This window comes from Rhinatrema bivittatum, chromosome 5 (genome assembly GCF_901001135.1).
Source record: "Rhinatrema bivittatum chromosome 5, aRhiBiv1.1, whole genome shotgun sequence".
NCBI classification, from domain to species: domain Eukaryota; kingdom Metazoa; phylum Chordata; class Amphibia; order Gymnophiona; family Rhinatrematidae; genus Rhinatrema; species Rhinatrema bivittatum.
The window spans coordinates 24,940,880-24,966,167 of NC_042619.1; the positions used below are offsets into that span (position 1 = coordinate 24,940,880).

The 25,288-nt window shown below is 43.5% G+C and overlaps 1 long non-coding RNA gene across 1 annotated transcript in view; it reads left to right on the plus strand.

Moving 5' to 3' along the window:
• Positions 1–14,637: 14,637 nt before the first annotated feature.
• Positions 14,638–25,288, plus strand: part of LOC115091869 — a 32,806-nt gene continuing 22,155 nt past the window's right edge. The window contains exon 1 of the long non-coding RNA XR_003856832.1: positions 14,638–14,661. This is a non-coding gene — a long non-coding RNA (uncharacterized LOC115091869). The remainder of the gene's footprint in view (positions 14,662–25,288) is intronic.

Here is a 25,288-nt window from a genome sequence, read left to right on the forward strand (position 1 = left end):
AATCTGATTTCCTAGTCAATAAATTTAAATAAATCCTATTTTCTAATATTCATTGTCTATTTGTTTATTATTTTAGCGTCGCCTTCGTCACCTACGCAACATCGCAGCACGAAACATTCTTAATAAGAATGGTTATCGACTCCTTGACACCTACTATACGCTTCACCTCTGTGATAACACAAAGATATATAAAGGTAAGTCAGTTCTTAAGCTTTGAAGTTTTCATTCTCTTGTTAAGTTATTTAGGTTGAGCTTCATTCTTCATAGACTATAAGTGGTATTAGGGTTCGGGAACCAGTCTGCTACTGCTCACCTCTTTTCCCCCTCCTCCACACATATTGGGGTCAGCAGTGCTGCAGACAGTTTTCTGTTATGTCCTATACCTACACAATCTGCATAGTTCAGAAAAGACCATGTGTTTTATCCACAGCATTAGGCTTTTGTTACACTTTGCAGGATTAGCATTTAGAAGAAAATAAACAATACATATCTCTAAAGTCCTTGCTATTTAGCATTGGTTTATACTAAATAAAGCTCTGCATCATTAGTGGATTGAAATGTGCTAGAAACCTTGGCCTGCTTAAGAATATAAGAAATTGCCATGCTAGGTCAGACCAAGGGTCCATCAAGCCCAGCATCCTGTTTCCAACAGAGGCTAAACCAGGCCACAAGAACCTGGTAATTACCCAAACACTAAGAAGATCCCATGCCACTGATGCAATTAATAGCAGTGTATTAATAAAGGTAACTAGCTGGCTAGCCCTACCCAACTTTGGGAGATTCCCTTCTGTTTGCATCCTTTGTCTTGGTACTGGCTGGGCTGAGGAGGCATCTCTGTGAAAACACAACAAGTCGCTGTATTTTCCACAAGTCGCTCAACAAGCCGTTGTATTTCCACAAACCCTCTAGGACACCCAGATCGCAACACGCTGCCACAATACACATGCCTTCGCATAAAAACACTTGCTACGCTTCAACCAAAGAACGTACCATTTCCATAGCAGGACCTGCAACCTGGAACACCATGCCCCCCGATCTGTGGCAAGAAACTTGCACAAAAAAATTTAAGCAAAAAATTAAAACAAGGCTCTTCAGGCAAGCCTTCTCCCAACAATAAACTACCTGCATTACACAGTAAACAGCCCTTCCCGGCTGTATACCCCTGTACATTAAGTCTGCATAATTTAATAATTTTATTCATGAAAATATAATATATTTACTCTTCTTCATTGATTACCTCTGTTCCCCCCCTTGTTCCTTGCCCATAATATTCATACTATTTATTCTCCTTTTTTACATAGTTTTACCCCTGTTATGCCGATTCTACCCTTGTTCGCCAACTCTTTTTCTGTTAACTATACTGTTCATTAACTACAATTGTAAAGCACTGTTGTTAATTTCAAGTTGTCTGTAAACCGATATGATGTTACGGAAATACAAACCATCCTGAGAAGAATGAAACCTTCGTCTCATCCTGCAGACCACATCCCCTCCAAACTACTTCTATCTGTTCCAGACACAATAGCCACCTCATTGAAAAATATCATCAACTGCTCTCTAGCCCAAGGAACCTTCCCAGATGATCTCAAAATGGCCTCAATCTCACCGCTCCTAAAGAAACCTAACCTAGACCCGAAGGACCCTAACAATTTCCGCCCCATAGCTAACCTCCCATTCATCGCCAAGATCATGGAAAAACTAGTGAACTCTCAACTCTCAGATTTCATCGAAGACAACAATCTTCTCTTCACCCCACAACACGGCTTCCGAAAAATCGAGGCACAGAATCCCTCCTCACCTCGCTGACAGACCATATCTTACTGGGCCTCGACAAAGGAAACTCTTTCCTATTGATCTTGTTAGACCTATCCGCAGCGTTCGACACTGTCAACCACGCCATCCTCCTAAACCAGTTGTCGTCCATAGGAATCTGCGGCACCGTCCTATCTTGGTTCAAAACCTTTCTCAATAACAGAGGTTACAAAGTTAAACTCCAAAACAAGGAATCCTCAAGATTTGACTCGACCATAGGAGTCCCACAAGGTTCTTCATTATCTCCGACTCTATTCAATATTTACCTGCTTCCACTCTGCCAACTTCTCACTGACCTCAATCTAAAGTACTTCCTATACGCAGATGATATTCAAATCATCATCCCCATCAAAGGCTCATACTCTAAAACTCTTGACTACTGGGAATCATGCCACCAAAAAATCAAACTACTCAACAGCCTTCACCTCATCTTAAATTCCTCCAAGACAGAAATCCTACTCATCTCTCCTGAGAACAATACACCTAACATTGCTCTTCCTACCAACCTACATACCACACAAGTTAGAGACTTAGGAGTGTTATTGGACAACCGGCTAAACTTCAAGGCACACATCAACAAAACAACCAAAGACTGCTTCTTTAAACTCCAGGTTTTGAAAAGGATAAGACCTCTCTTCCATGCTCAAGACTTCAGAATGATCATCCAGGCAGTCATTTTTTCAAAATTAGACTATTGCAATTCCCTATTGCTAGGTCTGCCTTCTTCCTATTCCAAACCATTACAGATGGTGCAAATTCAGCAGCCCGACTACTAACAGGCACAAGAAAAAGAGACCACATATCACCCATCCTGAAAGAGCTACATTGGCTACCCGTATACTTCCGAATCATGTACAAAGCCATATGTATCATTTTCAAAACTATACATCAATGCACTTCCCTCGATCTTCAATTCCCTCTCCAAGTATACAACTCGACAAGACCCTACCAGAGATGTTTATAGAGGCACACTCCAAGTTCCCCCTGCGAAATCGACTAGACACATTACCCTAAGAGATCGCGCCACCTCCACAGCTGGCCCCCTTCTGTGGAATTCCTTACCCACAGATCTCAGACTAGAACCCTGCCTCCTAACTTTTAGGAAAAGACTTAAGACTTGGTTATTCAAGAAAGCTTTCCCAGACACAATTTAATGACACAATCCAAGGACACAATCCAAGGACTCCTCTAAAACATCCAGCCATTAATCATGCCATTTGCACATAACTTGTAATTTGACTTGTATATCGTTTAACCATTTTATTCTTTCCTATTTCTTCCTCTTCACCAAGTTTTGCTACCCTTGTTAATTGTAACTGTACCTTCGGTCACCTCAGTTCTAGTTTGATGTATTTAATGCACTCCCGTTTCATGTAAACCAGCAAGATATGTTCTCATGATTGCCGGTATATAAAAACCTTAAATAAATAAATAAATAAATAAAAAATATAGAAAAACCCATAAATAAACAATCTCTGGCTTCGTGGCCAGCAGCCTCAAACCCTCTCTCACTAATTCCTGCTGAATATTTATCATACTATTACCATTCACAACTGTGTCATATTTATTCATTTGATTACCTATGTACCGTTTCATAGTCTTATTTTTTCACTTGCTATTCTAATGTATCAATAGGCTGAAATGTAAATATTGTGCTGTTCAATTTCTCCCCTTCCATCCCAAGTTTATTTTCCTTGTTTTTTGTAACTTTCCCTCTCCCTTTTTCTGATTCACTGTATTTAAAGTTCAAGGTTCTTATTGAAAATATTGTTTTTACGTTACGTTATGCTTTACACTCCTTGTTATTTGTAAACCGGGTTGATGTGATGCCTATCATGAAACTCGGTATAACAAAAACAATAAATAAATAAATAAATATCTGGCAGGGCTTTCCTCTCTCCAGTCTCCCCAGACACTCCTGGTCCTTTACCTCCTCGACACAGGGAGGGACAGGGTTGATACCGCCACATCGTCACATATTAATTAATCTCTCTCCACCTGCAGCCGTCTTGTAACAGTCAGGATATGAATATGCAACAGTTCATGCATAGTCAATCAGAGCACGAAAAGGGGGTTATTAATTTCAGAGTGCTGCCGCCTCCTCCCATTGGGGGTGAGGGGTGGTCACTGACTTTGCTATGTGGCGATTCTGGAGCAGGGTCTAGTCCGGTAATCTCTTGACCAGCAGTGTCAGCGCTTCTCTTCATTTCAGATTGTTGACTTCCCCCTTTTCCCCCTATCCTGTCTCATGCTGTCCTTGGATAGACTGTTTTCTACTCTGGGTAGATTGTTGTTTTTTCAGTTCACTGGTGAGCCCCCTTCTTGTATTAGTTATTTCTTGTTTTTATGCAGACTTGTTTTGTTTCAGCTTACTTCATTATTTGAGGGAAGAAGCTTATAGCTCCTAAATCAAATAAGTAGATCTGATAAACTGGGTAGCATGGTTGTGCTGGTCAAAGTTCTTATCTTGTTTTTCTTTTTCTTTTAAATTAACCATTTTTATTAAAGAGAGACTAGCAAATACAAGAGTACCATCTTGGACCATGGGAACAAATACAAAAACAGACATATAACACTGTCAATGAGCCCAATGACCCACAACACAAACGTCTTCAGAAATTTTCCAAGAAAATATAATAGCAGTCCCTCTACCCCCATCCCCAAAATCAGTCATACTTAAGCAATATTGTCACCAAAACGAAAGCCCCTGAAAACACCAATCACACCAAGGGGCTTATAAGATTCCACCTGTATTATTATATTCCCCTATAATAAGAGGGTTCAGATCATCATAAGGCATCATAAAGTATTCCCCAATACTAAACCTCACCAAGAAAACCCCCTAACCTCATCAACACTCCGATGAGCAGGAATCTCGCCAGAGGATATAAGCAGACCAAATTTTGTCAAACTTTACTACAGTATTCCTTTGATGAGCAGTGATCTTATTCATACCTTACAGGCTGTGGATACGACTATGCAAACCTTGTAATGAAGGGATCTGCATGGAGCGCCAACATTTGGCAATCTCATAGTGTACTCCCGTAACAACCTGAATCACTAATTTTGTTGGAATTTATTACCTTCAGGGATGGGGACATTCATTAGTGCCTGTAATGAATACAACTTAAAGGTAAGACCCAACATTCCCTGTAGCCAAGTAGAGACCTCTCCCCAGTAACCTTGAATGAACGGGCACTCCCACCACATATGCATATACGTTCCCAAATCCCTGCAATTCTTCCACCACCTGTCCAGAAGCGATCAAAAAAGAACGATACAACTTAACAGGAGTATAATACGAACAAAAGAAAACTTTATACCCATTTTCAATTAGATTGGTAGCAATCGGCCCTCTTCCCATTTACAAGAAGATAACCTTCCATTCCTCATCTGACAAAGGATGCCCCAAATCCTGTTCCCAGGCCTTAATATGGCTTGGAGAAGAGGAAGGATCCCTATTAAGCAAGGTATAACATTTATACATTAATTTCCCCTCTTTATCCGCATTCTGTCATCAGGATTTAAACACGGGGACTCCCTTCACCAGATCCTGTGTCACAGAAATAGTTGACAAAAAATGCCTGACCTGTAAATAGCTGAAAAATCATAAATCCTCTGTAGATCAGTAAAACTCAGAGGACCATTTACCCCCCATACATGTTCAATACGGGAGATCCATTGCTGTTTCCATAAATTAAACAAAGGGAAAGTAAGGCCTGGGCCAAAAGCCAAGTTATCAAATAAAGAGGAACTGAGATAAAAATCCCGCTGTCCAGTTAAACTCTTCCAGGCTCGCCACACAAAGTACCCATGTAATGGTAGGGGGCATCTGAGCAATGGGTCTCCACGTTTTCCTATGCTGCCAAATTAATGCTTGAAGTGGCATTTTCCCAATAATCTCATGTTCTAGGATAATCCAAGGTTTGATAAGATTTGTTTTATGCCAATCTATGCTGGACCTGAGATGGGCTACAGCATGATATCACAACAAATGTGGTATATCCAGTCTTCCCTGTTGCTTTGAAAAAACAGGAACCATTTAGCGACCCTCGGTGGCTTCCCCTGCCAAACAAAGTGGAGACATCTTCTCTGCCATCTTTTCAACACTAAAGGCAGGACAGCAAATGATATTATCTGAAATAGATAATAAATTCTAGGCAAAAATGTTCATCTTAAAAATAGCAACTCTGCCCAGTCAAGAGATATGAGAACGGTCCCACTTCTCCAGGTCCTTATAAATTTGTGACGAGAGAGGAGGGTAATTCAATTGAAAGAGATCCTTTGAATTACCAATGTAGATCCCCAGATACTTAATTTTTTTATCTGACCATTTAAAAGAAAATTGAGATTGCAATATTTTAACCTGATTGACTGGGGTCGTAAAATTTAAGATCTCTGATTTCTCCCAGTTGATGGTAAACCCCGAAACTGCACTAAATTGAGCAATCTCATCTATTGTCACCCTCAAGGAGACCACTAGGTGAGACAATGTGAATAACATATCTGCGAAAAAGGACATTTTCGATGAAAATAACTCAGCTGGAACCCTGTAAATCAAAGGATTATCCCTAATTTATGTAGAGAAAGGTTCTAAGGAAATTGTGAATAGTAAGGGAGATAAGGGGCATCCCTTCTCATCCCTCTAGCCACCTCAAACGTGTCAGAGTATCCTCCGTTGATCTTAATACAGGCTTGGGTTTGTCAGAGAGCTTAGAGAGCCATTGCTGAAAAAATGGTCCAAACTGCATTTTCTCCAGTGTCCTAAATAAAAAAAAAAAAAAAAAAAATGCCATTGAACTAAATTAAAAACTTTTTCAGCATCTTTGGTCAATAAAAGAAAAAAGTATTTGCTTCTGCTCCCACCAAATGATGTCCACAATTTTTTGGGCATTGTCCAATGCCATACGGCCCGATACAAACCTCTATCGGCAAGGATCTTGGCTAAAGTTTTTAAGTCTAAATTTAACAAGGAAATCTGTCTGTATGGCCCACATAAGGCTGCATCTCTTCCAGGCTTGGCCAGAACTATTACTCTCACCAGATTGGAAAAACAATGAAGGGCATTAAACATTTTTATTAGCGGTAAAGCCAATTGATCAGCAAAAACTTGGTAGAAACTTGCTGTATACCCATCAAGGCCTGGTGCTTTACCTGATTTCAAATTCTTAATGGCCTGCATTACTTCAAGCTGTGAGATTTCATGATTCAAGCTTTCCCGTTGAGCTTCTGTCAAACCCGGCAAAGATGCATTTGACAAATATAGGTCAATATCTTCTGATTTTATTGAAGAATTGGCGCTATAGAGATCAGAGTAAAAGAGCAAATAATGATTTCTGATATCTTGGTTTGAGGTCAAAATGTTTCCTCTGGCATCTTCTTTTTTCACCACATTATTCAGGCTATGCTGACCCCTCAATTTATTAGCCAATATTTTGCCTGCTTTATTATCCCCTTCAAAATGTTTGTTTTACTAAATCTAGCTTGTGAACTATAGAGGCTGAATCTAGCTCTGCTAATTTAGACTTTTAGACTTGGATATTATAATATATCTGAGGTGACAGAGAAGACTTATGACAACTCTCCAATTCCTTGAGTTTAGCTAGCAACCCACGCCTACTCTTCTCCGTGCATTTTTTCTCATGAGATGCCTTAGCAATAAAATAGCCTCTCAATACTGCCTTAAGACACGCCCATATAGTAACTGATGAAACTTCTGGAGTATCGTTCAGCTTTAGATAAGAGCTAAAGTGATTCCGAATTTGTTCCCTAAAAGCTTCATCGGCAAGCAAACTATCGTTTCAGTTCCAGAATAACTGCTCTCTGTCATAGTCCTGAAACTGAATACTAAACCAGTCTGGGGCATGGTCTGACCATGTCATGGACTCGATATCTGAAGAAGTAATTCTGTTAGCAAAAGCCCAATTCTCTACAGCTTTTTAGCTTCTCTACAACTAGGGTTTGTCAACCCTCAACCAGTTCCTAGCAGCCTGGAAGAAGAAGCTCTACCAATTCTATCACCAGAGCAACCACTTCCACATCCTCTGCCTGGGAAAGACCCTCTAGTAATACCATCCGTTTCCCCTCAACCTACGACGCCAATGCCGGTTGACTCCCCTCCGCTGCCAAAACAACCTGATTCCTATCCATCATCACCAGGCTCATGGACCCGGATATCCTTTTCGACCTGCCAGAAGGTCCTCAGGAACCTTATTCACCACCGGAGGATCTCGTGTACCCCAAATTCATTGACAAGGTGGGCTCGGTGTTGAATGTGGAGGTACATAAGCAACCGGATCTATGATCTGAAACCATGGGTCTTCTAAAAATCTTCGATCTCCCATCAGATCCATCGGCGTTACCATCACACAAAGTCTTGGACTCAGTGCTTGAGAGATCCTGGGAAACGCCGTTTGCAATCACACCAGTGTCCAGAAAAACAGATATAAAATTTAGAATGCAGCAGTTTCCATTCTGTTCTTCCACTCAATTACCACATACATCAAAAGTAGTTGAATCAGCAGTACAAAGAGCCAAGAAGACCAGGCTACATTCGAATAAATCACCCGGTAGAGACAACAAACTGCTAGATGATTTTGAAAAAAAGACCTTCTAGTCTGCGATGTTAGGTGCACACATACACCAGCACCAGTTCTATATAGTGCAATATTTGTATGAGTCCTTACAACAACTTAAGGCACTCCTACCGGACACAGATTCTGCATCACAACCATTACAACCTATTCAAGACATGGAAGAAGGAATCAGACACCTTCTTAGAACAGTATACGAAGCCTTTGAAACATCTTCAAGAACTTCAGCAGTGGCAATTGTGGCAAGACTTATGGCGTGGCTAAAAGCTAGCGCCATACGTGAAGATGTCCACGATAAACTGGCCAATCTTCCCTGCCGGGGTGATAAACATTTTGGGGATCGCCTACAGGAGACAGTAGCTCAACTAAAGGAGCAGAATGTGGCAGTTGACGCATTGACATCGGCCAACACTTATGGAAGCTTTTCCCGCAGGTACTTCGCACAGACTAGAAGAGGTCCATACCACAGGCGACCATTCCGCTCCTATACATCTTTCAGGCCTCCCCCTTATACCCAACAGCCCAGGCAACAGCCTCAACATCAACAACAACGTAGAGGCAAACCACGTAATCAACGTCGTCAAAGTCAAACACTTGCTACCACTACAAAGCCATTGACTTCTTTTTAAGCTTAGCAGGGCCACCACCCCTCACACAAGTAGGAGGGAGAATCGCAATATGCCATCAGGCTTGGTCAACAATCACATCCGACTGCTGGGTCCTGGAAATAGTTACACAGGGTTATCAATTACACTTCCTCTCCAAGCCTTCCCTGCCACATCTCAGTTCCAGCAAGAACATGTATTCCAACCACCTTCAGTCGGCAGAGGAGGAGATAACCCTACTAGATCAACACGCGATACGAGTCTTACCATCCAGACTCCGCAATATGGGCTTTTTATTCCCCATATTTCTTGATCCCAAAGAAATCTGGAGGCCTCAGACCAATTTTGGACTTATGTGACCTGGACAAATACCTAGTCAAAGAGAAGTTCAAAATGGTTTCTTTAAAAACTATTCTTCCCCTTCCTTCAACCCAACGATTGGATGTGTTCGCTAGACCTGAAGGTTGCTTACACCCATATTCCAATGCACCCCTCTTCGTGGAAATACTTCTGTTTCCAACACAAGAAACAACATTACCAGTACAGAGTTCTTTCCTTTGGCCTCTCCGCAGCACCAAGGGTATTCACAAAATGCATGGCAGTGGTGGTGGCCCACCTTCGACAATTGGGAATTCAAATATTTCCCTACCTGGATGATTGGCTCCTTGTAGCATCTGATCAAAATACCCTTCTGCTTTACCTACAGCAGACCATTTCCTGTCTCCAAAACCTTGGCCTCATGAATTACAAAAAGTCAAATCTGCAACCCTCCCGCACACTTCAGTTCATAGGAGCGCTCTTAGACACGACAAGAAACAGAGTGTTTCTACCACAGGACAGACGGCTAGCTCTACAAGGGAGCTACGTGCTACGGCCAAGCCAATAGGCCGCCAAATATTGTCAGTACTGGGGCATATGGCAGCAGCAATTCTTATGATTCCAAACGCTCATCTTCACATACGATGAAACAATGGAAACAACATTCGCAACCCTTGTCTCGAAGAATCAACTTGACTTCCAACCTGATAGACTTGGATTGGTGGTCGAAATCACACATACTTTAGAAAGGAGCACTTTTCACTCTGGCCCCGCACAATATAGTCCGCACAACCGATGCGTCCCACAAGGGATGGGGAGCGCACCTAGACCACCTACAGACCCAGGGGTTGTGGACCCCTCACGAGCAGTCCTATCAGATCAAACCTCCTAGAGCTCCGAGCAATACGCTACACCCTCTCTACATTCCATGCACAACTGCAGGGAAAAAGAGTCATGATATACACAGACAATCAAGTAGCCATGTTTATATAATCAAACAAGAAAGGTCCGGTTCATGGATACTCTGCAAGAAGCATACTAATATGGGATTGGGCAACTCATCATTCAATCCATCTACAAGCCACCTACCTCCCAGGCATAGCCAACACATGGGCGGACAGGTTGAGCCGACGGGTACCAATAGGTAGCCGACGACATTTTCATGGACTGGGGGATACCTTCAATGGACCTTTTCGCCACGGAACACAACAGGAAGGATACTCACTTCTGCTCCCTATTTCCCAGCCATCTCCGAATGGCTCAAGACGCCTTCTTGCTTCCATAGTTGGGAAGCCTGATGTATGCATTCCCTCCAATTCTGCTCATAACACGCACTATTCAGAAGTGCTTAGCAGAGGCAGCGGACCTAATACTCATTGCCCCAGCATGGCCAAGACACCATGGTATGCATACCTCCTTCGTCTCTCCATCTCACCCGCCATACCCTTACCCAACAGAGCAGGTCTGCTGTCTCAGGACCAGGGAGCTCTCCTGCACCCGATGCAAGACTCACTCTACCTCACAGCGTGGAGATGAACGGGAAGTATTAATACAGCAGGGGATATCGGAAGACACCCAGAAGGTTTTATTGGCAGCCAGAAAACCTTCTACAAGAAAATCATACTAATTCAAATGGAAACAATATGAATCAAGGTGCTCCAGAAAGCATTATGATCCCTTTGCTTGTAACACCTATACATTTGCTAGATTACCTATTCTCCCTACATACAGCGGGATTGGCAACCACTTCAGTCAGAGTACATCTCAGTGCCATTGCAGCCTACCATAAGCCCTCCATGGCAACCAATTTCTCAGCACCACTAATTTCTAGATTTATCAGGGGTCTCCACCATCTTAGGCCCTCGGTGTCGAAGCCCTCCAGTAGCTTGGAACCTCAGTCTGGTTCTTGAGCAGTTGATGCTTCCTCATTCGAACCGTTAGACTCTGCTCAATAAAATACCTCACATGGAAAGTCGTCTTCATAGTAGTGGTCACCTCAGCATGCTGAGTCAGTGAACTACATGCACTGGTACATTATGAACCATATGTTCAATTCTTCCACCACAAGTTAGTGCTCCGAACTCACCCTTCCTTCCTTCCAAAGGTGGTCTCATCTTTTCATATCAACCAATCCATAGAACTACCTACGTTCTACCTAAAGCCACACCATAATGGCTTTAGGTAGAACTTTAGGTAGAACTGCTACCCTTGTTATTTGTAACTGCTCCTTCGATCACCACAGTTCTAGTTGTTGTATTTAATGCACTCCCGTTCCATGTAAACCAGCAAGATATGTGCTCATGATTGCCGGTATATAAAAACCTTAAATAAATAAATAAATAATGATAGAGAGAAGTTGCTCCACACCCTAGATTGTAAAAGGGCGCTTGCATATTATAAAACTAGAACTCAGATGACTACAAGACCATCTCAATTATTCCTCTCCTTTAACCCGAATACTCCAGATATACCAGTTGCAAAATGAACTATCTCTAGGTGGATAGTTCAATACATCCTTTTTTGTTACAACAAGAGACAATTGTCATTGGAAACGAAACCAAGAGCTATTCAACTTCGAGCACTTTCCACCTCATTGGCTCACTTATGTCAGGTTCCCCCTCTGGACATTTGTAAAGCAGTCAAATGGTCATCTCTACATATATTCACGTCCCACTATTGCTTGGACCCAGAACTCATCTCAAAATGCCAAGCTAGGATGTGCAGTTTTGGATACCTTGAATTCATGATTATCGGCTGTCCACACCACAGATGTCATACAAAAAACCCCCCAATAAAACATTACTACAACCAGATGATGGTTAGAACTATGGCTATTAACATACATGTGAACATGATAACCAAATCATCTGAGTGTGACTGGGAGCTAGGGACTCCCATGACAGCATGGCTAATTCAGCCCTGCTATTGATGGGGAAAAAGCAAGTTTGCTTACCGTAAACGGTGTTTCCGTGGATAGCAGGATGAATTGGTCATGCTGACCCGCCCACCTCCCTGGGACAGCCATTTTTTGTTTGTTTTATTCTCTGCTACACTACAGACTGAAGAGAAGCTGTCTTTCTGCGCGGGAACACACACGCAGCCGCACAGAGCACAACTCTGTATCAGCTTTGAGAAGCTCCGCCTCTGACGCTAGACTGACAGCCCATGACAGCATGGCTTAATTCATCCTGCTATCTACGGAAACACCGTTTACAGTAAGCAAACTTGCTTTTCTTTTCTGTAAACAAGATTGTTCATAGGCAGCAGGATGAATTGCCCTTACTTAATACTTGCCCACCTCCTTTGAAAGTCGATTACCTCGCTAAAGCTAAACTCTGGAAGATACTGTTGGGCTCACAATCAGCATGCTTGCAGGAATTATCAAGCATGATCAATAAAATCTTTTCTGAACTAAGAGATTCGAGTCTGTCTGTGCCCTTGGATGACCTCACTCATGCGTATAATGGGTAATTCATCCTGCTCTCTGTGGAGAATCCTGTTTACAGGTAAGTACACTTGGGATTTTTCCCATTGTGAGTCTGAGGAAAAATAGCTGTAGTGCATCAGATCCTGATTAGCTTCTGTATCTTCCTCCTTTACAACTTTTGCTAGGCAAGAGCAATGCCTCTCCTCGGGAAGAAAGAGGCTCTGTCCCAGATTCTTGTTGCCACTGAGGCCCTGACCTCTGACATGGGCCTTGAAGAGGTGGCCTGCAGTGGGGTAGGATGCTCCCAAAAGATTGTACTAAAGTGGGGTGCTTCTTTGGGAGTGAACCAGGAAGAAGAGTGAAATTGGTTATTTTGGGGCTTTGTTGAGTTTTAAATGTCGGTTGTTGAGAGGGAGTATACGTTTATTTAATTTGTAGTTTTTATGTGGGTTTTGGGTTGGAGTGCATCCTTTGGATGTTTTACTATTATATTTGTATATCCATAGTATTGCTATTTATATGGGAAAGGAGTGTTTTGATGTTTTGTTTTTTTTAAGAGATGTTACAAGCCATTTGCTCCTTCAGTGAATGTGGGGGGTGTAATGATCAACAGTATTTAGGGATTTTTATTATGATTGTTATATTTATTTTTCTATTGTGTTTTATTGATTATATACCATTGTTTTTAAACTGTAAACTGCTATTGGGTTTCCTTTTTAAGGGAAGGAAGACAAGTATATAAGCTGAATAAAATGTCCAACAGCTACATCATACTAGGATACAAGTCAAAAAGAAATCTCTGTTTTAGACTTTCACATACTTTCAATGGCAGGCTTGAAGGCATTCAGGCACACTACATCCTATAGGTGTGTAGGCATGACTGCATAGTCCCGTCTTTCCCTTTTCCTCTTCTTTTCCAGATTTCTTTCAGAATACCTAACTCACCTATCTTTACTTCTTGCTGCTTTTTCCTTTCCTTACCTTTCTATATGTCTTCCCAAATCCTTCCCAGCACATAGAAAGCTCTTCAGCCTCAGAGCTACTCGAAGATGGCAGAAGGTTGAAGTGGGTCTAAGCATGCTCAGAAGAGAGGCTTGCTTCCAGGAGGAATGACCAGTAAAGGTCACTTATGTTAACTTCTGTGCAGACTGGATATGGTCTACTCAAGGTTATTGACTCATGGATTAATTTCAAATAATCCAATCTCTTTCAGATTAACCTCTGAAAACCCCAAATCTAGGGAGTTCAGATTAAAAACAAATTTGCCTCTAAACCTTAATTTTCTTTAATGGTCTCCTTTTAACCTGCTTTGAATTTTCTTACTCTGCTTTAAATTTGTACTGATTAATATTACTGAATGATGTATGCATATATCACTAAGAAGTCTGTGTCCCTGCTTGACAGTATGTCTGATAGCTCTTGTTTGATTATGTTTAAGTATTGATAAAAAGTTGAAAATCCAATTTTGCTGCTGTCAATATTGCATAATGTCTATCAAACAAGCAGGCTGGGCAGGAGTTCCTTTTAGCTAGGCTAAATGGAAATATTTTTTACAATTTGTTTTTCTTCACTTTTTTCTTTACAGCAGAATAAAGTTTTTTTGATTTGCCTATTGATCAGCTTTATAAGATCAGTAAACGACCCCCATATGTTTTGCATGTAAATTCAAATTTGTGCCTCATATCACCCTAAAAGTGTTCATATCAGTTGTGAAACTGGAAATCCTGTTTGTTTTTTTGTTTTACTTTAAAGAACAGAATAAAGCTACCTCCTCATATGTTCAATAATTTTCTAAAACTGTGTAGTGGAACTGGTAAATGTAAAACCATTTTTCATTTATATATTTTTCTCCCATCTGGATTTGTTTTTAGAATTTACAGAATGTGAAGTGGTCAAAGATTCTCTGGTGAGTTTTTGTTTTGTTCTTGTGCACATTGTTTAAAGTGCATTTTTAACTTTGCTTTTACATTTACAGTAACTTTTCCCAATTTCACATCTTTTGGAGATGCCACATATCCTTGTTACCAAAAATGTGACTATTTAAAAAAAACTCCACATTGACTAATCTGATAGGTTCAGCCTTTTTTTTTAATGTTCAGTAGGAATGTGCATTTGTTTGAATGAATGGGTAAAATGTGATAAATGAGTCCATATTCAGTTTGTTTCCAAAATGAATGGACAGTGCCTCTGAAAATGCCCTCAAGCTTTCACTTCATACATTTACAGACAAATTATAATCTGTGGGCAAGAAAAATGCCATTTTTTTCTCTTCAAGCCAGACATAGAGGAGCCCGGGGTGGAAAGGGACAAGGAAGGAGGAGGAACAATCAAGGTGAAGCAGTTTTCCTCCCAGCCTATCCCAATGTGACTTCCTCGTTATTTTCTTAACTTGAAAGTGAAAGAAAAACCTAGGGTTTTTTTTTTTTCATTTTATTTTTATTCAAGTTTCAAAAAATGACACACCGGTAAATTTGTTACAGAAATGGAAGATCATATCCAAATTGAAATAGGCAGTAATACAGAGATTTCTGAAATACATATATTTACTCTCTCCCCTATATAGGTAAATTGGGGGAGAAATCCATGGCAATTTGAACAAATATCAATGAAATAAAACAAAAGGAAATAAGGAGCTTTCCCATACCTTAATCTATGCCTTCATCATTGAATGCTCTTAGGTGCGCGCATCTAAAATGAACTTAATTGTATCGGTCAAAGTAGACATAGTTCACATTTTGAAATTTTAAATGCATTTACATGGATAACGAAATATATATTGTGCCCCAATTGCAGCAGCTTCTGATCTCTTTCAAAAGACATTTCTTCTATGCTCCTGTGTACACCTAGTGATATCTGGATATAACCAAAGCCTTTGGACCATGGAACAGCGATTCTCTATGCCTAAAGAAAATTTCAAAACATTATTACGATCCTGTTCAATGCAAATGATACTACTAAAGTCCCCCTCTGCTGTACTCTCAGTCTCTTGAGTCATTTCTAATATTTCTGTTATATTCAGGCAATGTTTGTTCTTCATTTCCATTTTCCATTGTCTGCAAAGCTCTTTGAGGCATAATCAGGGGCATTGCCTTAATAGGAATTTTGAGATTATTTATCAGGTAATTTTTAAAAGAAATCCGCTAAAGGTATCTTATGAACTTTGTTTTCTTCTTTATTATAGACCAATTGTTTGATTTGTTCCAAGATTTGTTCCATGTAAACTGCCAGCCGGCTGGTAGTTATTACTGTTACCTGTGAACCGGAGTGATATGTATTGTATACAGGAACTCCCGGTATATAAAAACCATAAATAAATAAATAAATTATGAACTACAGGAAAATTTATAACCCTTAAGTTCAAAGACCTCCAGTAACATTCTCAATATTTTCTAATTTCTTTGTTACAATTGTCTCTGATTGTACTAAGTTGTGCTGTACTTTTCCCTTCGATAGCAGGGCTGAATTAGCCATGCTGTCTGGGAGCGTCTCGCGACCGGTAAGTAGACGGAGTTTTCTCAGTTAGTACAGAGTTTTGAATTCTGTACGGCTGTGCGGTGAGCTTCCCGCGCGATTGCCTTGCTACCTCAGTCTCTCTTTTTCCGCGAGCAGTCTGCATGTGGGGTTTTTTTCTGCTTCTCGTCTCTGAAGAGATTTTTTTCTCAAATTTTGTTTTTTCTTCATTTCCTCTGGGCAGTGATGGCTCCTAAGCCATCCCGATTTAAGGTACTGCCCAATGTGGTAAAATTATGTCCATTACAGATGGACCATAATTACTGCTACATATGCTTGGGACGGAAACATGACCAAGTCTCATGCTGGGACTGTGGTCGCATGTCCCCCCGAGCCAGAGGAAGCACATAGAAAAAACCGCGCAGCTAAAGATATCCTCCACATAGTCTTCACCGGGACCGTCGAAGAGACCGAAGAAGACGCCGTCTAAAAGGCCTACTTCGCTAGAGGGTACCCCGACCAGGTCGGTTATACCACCAGAGCCAGTGAAGGGAGTTGAGGCCGCAACTCCTCTTTCACAAAAATCCCCTCATGAGCTGTTCTGGTTTCAGCTCAGCCTCTGCATGCGCCTTCTCAACCTTCGCCAACTCCATTACTTCCGTCTCAGCCATCGGCACCATCTCCAATTCCAGATCGACCAGATACTCCAGACTCACCATGGACATCGTCGCCTGATTCATCTACAGGGTTCCCTTCTGATCCTCCAGAAGGTCTTCCGGACCTTATTCCGCTCCCGAAGACTTGTCCTACGCAAAGTTCATCGAGAAAATGGGCTCTCTCTTAAATATCGAGACAGGAAAGATCCCTGATCCTAAGTCAGAGGTGTTAGGAATACTGAAAATATTTGAAATGCCTCCAGAACCAACAGCTCTACCACCACATACAGTGCTAGAATACAGTGCTTCGAAAAATGTGGGACAAACCCTTACTATCACAGCCTCATCAAGGAAAATGGACTTAAAGTACCGTATGCGTAATTCCACAATTTACGATTCCACACAGCTGCCACACAATTCAATAGTAGTGGAATCTGCTCTATCAAAGGCAAAAAGGTCAAAACTACATTCAAAATTCACCACCAGGGAAAGACCATATATCTATGGACGACTTTGACCGTGAGGTATACCATTCTTCCATGTTAGCAGAAAAATTCAACATAATCAGTTTTACGTAATCCAGTATTTATTTGAATGTCGTCAGAGGTTACGTCCCTCATGTTTAACCTCTGAAAATACTCTACCACAACCTTTTACTGACATGGAAGAAGGGCTTCGCCATATACTTTGGTCTGTCTATGAGTCCTTTGAGTCTTCCGCAAGGTCCTTTGCTATGGTTATAGCGACAAGACGGATGGAGTGTGTTGAGAGCAAGTGCAATTAGAGAGGATAAGTTAGTGGACAATACCGTGCCTGGGTGACAATTTTTTTGGTGAAAATTTGGGAGGAAACTGTTACTCTTCTTAAAGAACAGAGTACTGCTGTGCTATCACTCACATCTCCAAGGGACCCCCATACCTTGTCAGGAAGTTTTACCCTTCGTTCAGGAAGAAGCCCTACTCAAGGGTACCCTTCAAACCGTACAATAACTATCGATCACAGAATTATTCCCACCCAAAGATACCAACCTCAGGCTCATCAGTCCCGTGGATGACCTCGTCAACAAAGGCCACAAAAGCAAACACCAGCACCTCCTCAAAAACAGACTTCATCTTTTTGAGCTATCCTGAGCCACCTCCACCACCTTACATAGGAAGTCGCCTTCACCTTTTTTATACCAATTGGGAGGCGATTACTTTGGATGTTTGGGTGCTGAACATCAAAAGGGAGGGCTATCAAGTAAATTTTGTACCACTCCCGGATCTCCCTCATATTCCCGTTCCTCGAAATACATCAACCCACTCACTGTACTTTCAAGAACAGTTACAAAATCTTCAAAGCCAGAAATCCATTCAAAAAATTACAAAGGCAAAGGAAAATCGGGGTTCTACTCCCATTATTTTCTCATTCCAAAAAAGTCCGGAGGTCTTCGACCAATCTTAGACTTACAGAATCTCAACAAACACATTCAGAAAGAAAAATTCAAGATGACATCTCTCAAGACTATTCTTTCTCTTCTACAAACCCAACAACTGGCTATGTTCCATAGACTTGAAGGATGCGTATTCCCATGCACCCTTCTTCCTGGCAATACCTTTGCTTTCAAGCTCAGAGCAATCACTATCAGTACAAGGTTCTACCCTTTGGCTTGTCCTCAGCCCCAAGAGTGTTCACAAATGTTTAGCAGTGGAGGTGGCTCAACCTCAGACAACTGTCGATCCAGATTTTTCCTATCTGGACGACTGGCTTTTAGTAGCCTCGGATCGGCCCTACTCTACAAACTCACGCGTTCCAAACAATCAATTCATAATCAATTACAAAAAGTCCAACCTGCAACTGACCAAACGCTACAGTTCATTGGAGTGCTCATCGATACAACACAACAGAGAGCATGCCTCCCACAGGACAGAATTCAAACTCTATCCTCAAAAGCTCGACGTCTGTGCAACCAATCACATAGCTCGGCACGTCAAATCCTCCAGCTACTGGGTCATATGGCGGCAGCTATCCATGTGGTTCCCTACACGAGACTACATATGCGCCGCCTACAGTGGGGACTAAAGAATCAATGTTCTCAATTCTTTCAGCCCCTCTCAACCAAGATACAACTTACCACCCAAATGCACACCGATATTTGATGGTGGAAGAACACCAACAACTTGACCTCGGGAGCACCCTTCCTGTTTCCTCCCCATCAACTCACCCTCACGACAGATGCATCCAGAAGGGGCTGGGGAGCTCATCTGAGCGAACTGAAGACTCAAGGTCTCTGGTCTGTGCAGGAGAGCACACACCAGATCAACCTTCTGGAACTTTGAGCCATTTGGAAGGCACTTCAAACCTTTTCCCCTCAGGTTCGGGGCAAACATCTCATGGTATACACAGACAACCAAGTTGCCATGTTCTACATAAACAAGGAAGGAGGGTCAGGTTTATGGATCCTTTGTCGAGAAACACTTCGAATACTGACGTGGGCAATAGCAAATGAAGTTTCGATGCAAGCCACTTACCTTCCAGGCTTAGACAATGTTACGGCGGATCGCCTCAGCAGGATTTTTCATCCACACGAATGGACTTTAAATCAGGAAGTTGCAACCAGAATCTTTCAATGCTGGGGCAATCCGATGATAGATCTCTGTGCCACAGACAACAACTGTCAAACACAAGTATTTTGCTCCATTTACCCGAGCACACTTCGTCATGCGCCAGATGCCTTTCTCATCCCATGGACGGAGGGCTTGCTCTACACTTACCCTCCCATCCCACTAATATCAAGAACGATTCAAAAATGCATCCAAGACATAGCGGATATGATCCTCATAGCTCCGGCATGGCAAGACAGCTCTGGTATCCGTATCTCATGCGACTATCCATTCGCCCACCAATTCTACTGGAGAACCTTCCACGTCTGTTGACTCAGGAAGGGGGGGGGTCCCTCCTTCATCCAATGCACCAATCCCTCCACCTGACAGCTTGGAGGTTGAAAGGCAATTATTAAACCATCTGGGTCTGCCACCTCCACTTGAAGACATTCTCATTGCTCTAGGAAACCTTCAACTAGACGTAAATATGCAGGAAAGTGGCAATCGTTACACGGAATGGTGCACAACACGAAGGCTAGAGCCTTTCTCATCAACAGCCACACAACTCCTGGAGTATCTTCATACACTCTACCTTGCTGGTTTAACGCTGGCTTCAGTTCGTGTGCATGTTAGCGCCATTGCAGTTTTCCACCACTCTCATAACGGACTTCCCATTCCAACCATCCGATGATCTCAGATTCATGAGGGGCATGCTACGTCTAAGGCCACCGGTGTCAAAACCACCTATATCATGGGATCTCAGTATAGTCCTTGAACAACTAATGCTGCCTCCTTTCGAGCCATTAGATTCATTCCACATAAAATACCTAACCTGGAAAACGGTATTTCTAGTGGCGGTCACATCAGCATGGAGAATAAGTGAGCTATAAGCCTTGGTTCACTATTCTCCTTATTTAGAATTTTATCATGATAAGGTCACTCTTCGGCCCTCATCCTACCTTTCTTCCTAAGGTAGTATCGGCTTTCCACATAAACCAATCAATTACATTGCCAATCTTTCAACCTAAACCTCATCATAATGACCGAGACAAGCTTCTGCACTCTTTAGACTGTAAAAGAGTGTTAGATTACTACAAACACAGAACTCAATCTCAAGGAAGACCATCTCAATTGTTTCTATCCTTTAACCCATATAATCCAAACCAACCTGTCTCCAAATGAACCATTGCTAGTTGGTTATCCCAATGCATTGAATTCTGCTACAATAAGCGTTCTCTGCTTTGAGCAACAACCGAAAGCACACCAGATACGCGCAACAGCAGCATCTGTTGCACATTTAAAAAGGGTTCCGCTGCTGGACATCTGCAAAGCGGCAACCTGGTCTCTCATACCTTCACATCTCACTACTGTATCAGACAGCAAGCATCTTCCGATGCAGCTCTGGGTTCGGCAGTTTTGTCAACCTACATACTGAGTAAGACTGTCTACTTTTATTGAAGGGTAGTCTCCTCAACTTAAAAAACTTATTATATGGGCACAACCTGGGAGCTTGGGACTCCCAGTCAGCATGGCTTATTCAGCCTTGCTGTCGACGGGAAAAAGCAGGTTTGCTTTTACCGTAAACGGTGTTTCTGTAGATAGGATGAATTAGCCAGGCGATCCCTTCCCATCTCCCTAGACAGTCTACAGATTCTACCAAAACGTTTCCACATACATCTCGCTTGGCTACAAGAGACTGAGGTAACAAGGCAATTGCGCGGGAAGCTCACCGCGCAGCCGTACAGAGTTCAAAACTCTGTACTAACTGAGAAAACTCCGCCTACTGACCGGTCACGAGACGCTCCCAGACAGCATGGCTAATTCATCCTGCTATCTACGGAAACACCGTTTACGGTAAGCAAACCTGCTTTTCTCCACCTGGATAATTTTTTTCCATTTCCTCTAACTTTTCATCATATTGAATAACCTTATTCTCAATAGTCTTCCCACGTTTATTAGTCTCAAGAAGAACTTGAGTCAGAGAAGCAATCGCAGATTCTATAGACATCAGTGCCGTCCAAACTGACTCTAAAGTCACTTTTTCAGGTTTAACCAATGTAAATGCAGTACCTGTAAATAATGATGCAGCACCTCCTTCATTCTCTGGAGTTTTCTGTCCCGCTGCTGTATTTGATGCCATAATTGATGTAACTCCCAATAGGGGTAAATCCTCCCTTTGAGAACTTAGGGAGACAACCTCTAAAGATCCAATGGCCTCGGAAACAGTGCTTGGACCCTTTGCCAGTTTTCCGGTTGTTAACATGTCTCCTCTGTTCTCACAGGACAAGCAGGATGGTTGTCCTCACAAATGGGTGACATCGAGGATGGAGCCCACCACGGAAAACTTCTGTCAAAGTTTAAACAGAACTTTGACTGGCCCCTACTGGGCATGCCCAGCAAGGCACTGACCCTGCAGCCAGCAGGGGTCTCCCTCCAGTCTTCTTTTTTTCCGCGCAGCAGCTGCCACGCGGTGAAAGGAGCTCTCTTACCACGTTCTGACAGGAATTCGGTTTTTTCTTTCCGAAGAAAATTTGCCCCTCAGGGGTCTCCCTTCGACAAATTTTTGTCACCTTCGCGGAATCCGGTAAGTTTTTTGCCGATTTTCATCGACTGCCGTCGATTTTGGCCCTTGAGGCCTGTTGGCACTTACCGATCCCGCGGCTAAATTTGGCCCTAGGCCACGGCGACGGGGTTCCGTCGTTGTCCGGATTGCACCCAGACTATGTCCATCACAGACCCCCATAGGGTCTGTGTTCTGTGTTTGGGAAGTGAGCATGATGTCCTGACTTGCACTAAATGTGCCCTAATGACACCTAAGGGTCGTAAAGCCAGGATGGAGAAGATGGGGCTCCTCTTCCATGCACCCACCCCAACACCATCGATAGCATCGACGTCATCGGAACCGGCACCGTCGAAGTTGCACCACCACCGTCAACCCTCCGGTGACCGTCCATCACCGATGACTTCTCGGCCGTCAACTCCTGTCCCCTCCCCGGATGGGCGAGGAGATCGGAAGGACAAGCATCGCCATCGGCGGCACAAGTCTCGGCCCGTCGAGGATCCACAGCCATCGACCTCTGAACAGGGCCGAGCCACCGACAAAAAAGCCTCGGTCAGACCTGGCACCGTCCACGTCTCGTTCGCAGGGCACCGAGGAAACCCTCACCCTCTCGGGGTGTGGAAGCCGTGATTCCCACCGGTTACGGTGGTCCCTTCCGGCTCTGCCTCAGCCTCCCTCTCCCGTCGAGCCGGGTATCGTTACCCCTGGTCTCCGGGCAGAACTGGACCGGCTGGTCCAGGAGGCCATCGAGAAAGCGATTGCAAAGGTTCCAGCCTCCACCCGGCACCGTCTCCGGCACCACCTCAGGCACCGACCTCGGCACCGACTCCGCCACCGAGGAGAGAACCGACCACCGAGCCTCTAGTGGAGGCGCTGGCACCGCTACTGAATCGTATGGAGGCACTCATGCGGGCCCTTCCATCGGTGATTCCAGTAGCACCGACTACACCATCGTCTCCGGCAGGATTCTCATCGACAGGAGAAACACCATTTCGGATTCCCCCGTCCGGAGTAGTCCCATCTGTGCCTTCGCATACCTCTCCACCGATTTATCCCTCGGCTCCATCGATTCCAAGACCGGCACCGATTCCATCGACAGCCCCGAAGCCCTCGATGCCGTTTACAGTTCCGCTTGCAGCACCGATTCCATCCAGATTTCCATCGATGCCTTTGGATCCTCAACCAGGTCCTTCAGGTCTGCAAGCCCCACATGATCCTTATGATACCTGGGGTGATGATACATCTTCTGATACAGATTTGCCATCCCCACCATCTCCTACAGAGAGTAGAAAACTATCTCCTCCTGAAGATCTCTCCTTTATTAATTTTGTAAAGGAGATGTCAGAAATTGTACCTTTTCAGTTGCAATCTGAGACCGATGACAGGCACCAAATGATGGAACTGCTCCAATTTCTGGATGCCCCAAAAATCATCGCTTCCATCCCCATTCACCAGGTATTTCTGGATCTTTTAAAGAAAAACTGGGAATCTCCTTCATCTGTGTCACCAGTTAATAAGAAAGCTGACTCCACATACCTCGTTCAGTCAGCACCAGGATTTCAGAAGCCTCAACTGGATCATTGCTCTGTTGTAGTTGAGTCTGCACAAAAGAAGGCCAAGCGCCTAAAACCACACTCTTCCACTCCCCCTATCAAGGACAACAAATTCCTAGATAGTGTGGGACGGAAAGTGTATCATGGGGCCATGTTGATATCTCGCATAGCTTCATACCAACTTTACATGACTCAATACAACAGAGCTCTCCTTAAACAGATGCAGGACTACGCTGACACGTTACCGGACCAATACCAGCCACAGCTTCAAGCCCTTCTTCACAAAGGATTTGAAGCTGGGAAGCACGAGATCAGAACGGCCTACGATATCTTCGATGCTTCCACAAAAGTCTCAGCTACTGCCATCTCAGCCAGACGTTGGGCTTGGTTAAAGTCATCTAACCTTCGCCCAGAGGTCCAGGATTGTCTAGCCGATTTACCCTGCTTAGGGGACAATCTGTTTGGAGAACAGATTCAACAAATTGTGGCAGAATTGAAGGATCACCACGAGACGTTGAAGCAACTTTCGTCTGTTCCATCTGAGGTATCCTCCAAACCACCACCTAAGAAGGACTCTAAAAAGTCTTTCTTTCGGCCACGTCGTTATTATCCTCCGTCGGCTAGGCCTCGTCCGGCTCGATCCTCCACTAGACCTCAGCCACGCCAACCTCGAAAACAAAGACTGCTGTGGCCCCACCTCCTGGGCCTGCGGCAGGCCTTTGACTTCCCGGTACGGAGCACATGCCACATCCCACTTCCCGACATCCCTGTGGGGGGTCGTCTGTGCCACTTTTTACAGCATTGGATACAGATTACCTCAGATCAGTGGGTGCTGGCAATTATCACACAGGGTTACCACCTCAACTTCATAACTCTTCCGGCAGACTCCCCGCCTCTTCAAGCATGGAGTCTATCCAGCCACTTGACTCAATTACAACAGGAAGTATCCCTTCTTTTGCAATCAAATGCTATAGAACCCGTCCCTCCCTCTCAACGAGGCAAGGGATTCTACTCCAGGTACTTCCTAATTCCAAAGAAGTCAGGGGGGCTACGTCCCATTTTGGACCTTCGGGCCCTCAACAAGTACCTTCAAAAAGAAAAGTTCAAGATGGTAACCCTGGGTGCGCTACTCCCTCTGCTGCAAAGGGGGGATTGGCTGTGCTCCCTTGACCTAAAGGATGCTTATACCCACATTGCGATAACACAATCCCATCGCAAGTATCTGCGGTTTCTGGTAGGCCGCGACCATTATCAATACCGAGTACTACCTTTCGGTCTGGCATCTGCTCCACGAGTCTTCACCAAATGCCTCGTAGTGGTAGCAGCATTCCTCAGGAAGGAAGGTGTCCACGTCTACCCCTATCTGGACGATTGGCTAATCAGGGCCTCCACCCCTCAGATTGCCCACTCCTCCCTAAAATTGACAATCAACACACTCCTTTCCTTAGGGTTTCTTGTCAATTACGAGAAATCTTGCTTAGTCCCATCTCAAACCTTATCTTTCATTGGGGCAGACTTGGACACCTTACAGGCAAAGGCCTACCTTCCGCTGCAGCGGGTCCAAACTCTCATGTCCCTAGCTCGCCAGCTCCAGTCTCAAGACACGGCCACGGCTCGCCAATTCCTCATTCTCCTAGGACACATGGCATCCTCAGTTCAAGTCACTCCCATGACCAGACTAGCCATGAGAGTGACACAATGGACTCTGCGACACCAATGGATTCAAGCATCT